Genomic DNA, 3784 nt, shown 5'->3' with positions numbered 1-3784 from the left:
ATTGTTAACTCCCAATCGAATGTCATTGTTGTTACCTACTATCCAAATTTCATCCTTATGCTGAGAGGTTTGGGATAGGACTGCAACCACCATCAATGGGGAATGGAATAATTTTCAAAATTTATACCCAGTGCTAACATTAGACATAAGCACAGAGTAAACCTCTTTACTCTTCCCCAACAATGTACCTGAATTTCAGAAGAGCATCACCTAAAGCACTTTTTGAACTTTCCATGGCCATTTTCATGGCCTTACAAAGATAATTTTTTCATGCCCAATAATAGACACAGGGCCCACAGTGGAAAAAACAGCAAAACTGATTTCATACAGGATCTTTTGTCTTTTTCAAAGAAAAGAATTGGTATAGGGCCCACAGCACAAAAAAAATCTAGTTACTTCATACAAGCTCATTACAGCCACAAGAAAGAGTAATACTTTCATCCAATAAGTCTGAGATGGATTCAAACCCAGATAGAGTAGTTTGTTCAGCAGCCAAAAACTACACATTGAGTGTAGGGCCTAGAATTTTATTAATGTGATTTTCACCCCCTTTGACAGTTTAAGAAAAACGCTGCATTCACCAGTGGCCTGCAGAGGAAGTTTCCTGGGTATGTTCATGGGCACATCATTGGTGCAGGCATTGACGTAAAACCCATGTAAAGTGGTGTAAGCAGCTGATCCACCAGGAAACTTCTATATAGCAGACTGGAGAACAAGCAGGTAACACAGGGAACAGTGCTTTGCTTTCTCATTTTTGTCTCAAATTATTTCACTGCATGTCTTACCAATATTTCATTAAATTTGGACAGAATCATAACCAGTCAAGTGCCATCGGTGCCCAGAGGGCAATAGGGGAGGACTCTATTCAGGAGAAGAATGCAGAAATTCATTAATGCAGTTCTCCAAAGCCTACTCAAGGAGCTTGAAGGCAGGAGGCATAGATTCCAGGGTATACGTTCCACCAAGCCTGCCAGGACAGGACTGTCACTCATGCTGCTTGGAGGGAGGTGGCACTGTCTCCGAGGGGCAACTCCCCCACCCCAGGACTGCAGAACAGTGCTGCGAGATGTCCAATGACCTGACCAAGGCTGGCACATTGACCATGCTCTCCTTTACTTCCTTGCCTACCCTGGGTACCAGCATACTTTTCACCCTCTTGAAGCAACACTTGCACAACTAACCCTTCACACTGCACTTATCTTTTTACTTATCTTTTTGCTAGAGAAATTGGCACACAATGCCTGCCAAAGCCAGGTCACCAGAGAGGACATCCCCACCTTCAAACCCTTCACGCCCTTCAAGGACAAGGCCATGCAGCTCGTGGATGCTCATTTGGCTATAACTATGGGAGGTGGCGAGGTCAGCAGCATCTTGCCAGTGCCAGGTTAGTAACTGAGCACCTACATTGTCACCCTGGCACCCCTATGAACCATCAGTCAGTCACAACCTTGCACCCCCCCCCCTACTTTTATTGTCTCCTTAATCTCATGAGGATAATGCTAACCCATTAGTACCTTCTACCATCCTTTCCTGCAGATGCAGCACATGAAAGGGGGACAGAGATGATAGTGATGAGGAGCTGGGGAGTTTTTTTCTCCCTCATCACATAGAGATTTGTGTTGCCTGTGTTAGAAAATCCCACTCCTCGGTAGCTATATTTAGCCAGCTTCCAGGTAAAAGATGAATATAAGTCTAGTCAGATAGAAAACTATAATTTCAGAGTTAAATTCTGAGTGAAGGTGACCAAGTCTGAGCAAAAGATTCAAAGACTGATGGAATAGGGCAACAAGAAGTTTCAACACCTTAATCATATGTTATACGAATCCCAAGTTCTGTAAGAATAAACAGACATCATCCTCTTCGTATTCTCAAACCAACAGAAAATGACAAATAAAAGGGGAAAGAAGTGCAAATGCTGGATATCTAAAATAAAATGAAAATTTTTTGGAAATACAGAGCAATTTTGTCAGTATCAGTAAAGATGATATCATTTCAATCTAAGAATGGATCTTACATCCAAAATGTTAACCTGTCTTTTCTCTTTGCCTCTGCTGTCAGAAAAAATAGACATCCAGAAAGCCTCAACCTAGCACTTTGGGTTACATCGATACACAGATACCTGAAGCAAAAAGCATTCCAGACAGCATCAGAGACTTCTTTGTAATCCTGAGAAACAGGACCATGGAGTAACTAAAACTATATCTATCCCTTGCAAAGAATGGACATATAACTAGTTCTGAAAGGGTGAACATTAGGGAAATACTATTGGATGAATTCATTCAATGAAATGTACAAACATCAGTCAAATTAGACCCTATTATTTCCTTTGACATTTATGTTGAAAACTTGGAATATGTGGCAACATGATTGTAGTGTTTGGTACTATGTTAAAAAAAATAAGGGCACTTATATAGTGCATTACCACTACTCATGATGCCCGAAAGCTCTTTACAACCAATGAATTACTTTTGAAATGAATCAAATGCAGCAGCCAATTTGTACACAGCAAAATCTCATGAACAACAACTGAATGAATGATCAGATAATTTATTTTTGATAGTGTTGGTTGAGGGAAGAACGTTGACCAGGACACGAGGCGAACTCCAAATAGTATCATGGGATCTTTCACATCAATGTAAGCATGATGTGGAGATGCCGGTGATGGACTGGGGTGGACAAATGTAAGGAATCTTACAACCCCAGGTTATAGTCCAACAGCTTTATTTGAAAATCACAAGCTTTCGGAGCTTACCTCCTTCGTCAGGAGAACACGGCCTCCAAGGCGGCCTTCAAGACACACAACAACGCAAAATCGTTGATCAGAAATTGATAGCTAAGTTCCGCACCCATGAGGACGGCCTCAACCGGGATCTTGGGTTCATTTCACGCTACACGTAACCCCACCAGCGGAAAAAAAGTTATCTGTTTTTAATACAACTGGACATTCTCTCTCTCTCTCTCTCTGCCTTTTGGGTCTCTTTCTCTCTCTGGCTTTGTAATCTGACCCATTGTGTATTCAGTATACTGGGATGTAATGTTTTCCGTGGCTAACCTGTCTGAACACCAACAACACCTTTGATTGCTGTGATCGTCTCCCAGGCTAATATATGCTATGAGATCTTAGAACCCTTCACTCACTCACCTGACGAAGGAGGTAAGCTCCGAAAGCTTGTGATTTTCAAATAAAACTGTTGGACTATAACCTGGTGTTGTAAGATTCCTATCAATGTAAGCAGGTAGACGGGGCCTTGGTTTAACATCTCATCTAAAAGACAGCACTTCAAACAATGCAACACTCTCTCAGCATTACACTGATGTGTTAGCTTAGATTATGTGCTCAAGTCTGTACTGGGGATTGAATCTACAACTTTCCAGACTCAGAGGTCAGACTGATACCAACTGAATCGAACTGACACTTCTGTATGTGTAATGTAAATAAAGTTCAGCAGAGGGACTGAATGAAAATAAGGACATTTATTTTGTAAATGAAAATAAGGAAATGGCGGACATGTTCAATAATTACTTTGGGCCCGATATTAGGAAGGTGGCAGGTTCGCAGCGGGGGGTCGACTGGGCACGTGGGTACGCGCCCAGTGAAATCGGGGTGCTCCGCACAGAATCGCAGGCTAATTGGAGCCACTTACCTGTGCTTCCGGGTTTCGTGCTGGAAAGCTGCGCAGTGGGCGGACTGCGCATGCGCAGCATAGGCTGTCAGCTGGAGGAGCCCTATTTAAAGGGGCAGTCCTCCACTGACTGATGCTGCAGGAAATAGGAAAAATTACAG

At 42.5% G+C, this 3784-nt stretch overlaps 1 long non-coding RNA gene across 1 annotated transcript; it reads left to right on the top strand.

The window, feature by feature from the left end:
* The first annotated feature begins 562 nt into the window (after positions 1 to 562).
* Positions 563 to 2714, top strand: LOC137323305 (uncharacterized). The gene is made up of 3 exons (XR_010963339.1): positions 563 to 720; positions 1223 to 1384; positions 2059 to 2714. It is a non-coding gene; the product is annotated as an uncharacterized lncRNA (long non-coding RNA).
* Positions 2715 to 3784: the final 1070 nt, after the last annotated feature.

The sequence above is a fragment of the Heptranchias perlo genome, chromosome 7 (genome assembly GCF_035084215.1).
Source record: "Heptranchias perlo isolate sHepPer1 chromosome 7, sHepPer1.hap1, whole genome shotgun sequence".
Lineage (NCBI taxonomy): Eukaryota > Metazoa > Chordata > Chondrichthyes > Hexanchiformes > Hexanchidae > Heptranchias > Heptranchias perlo.
Note: the sequence above shows the minus strand (reverse complement) of the source record. Positions and strands in the feature narration are given on the sequence as shown.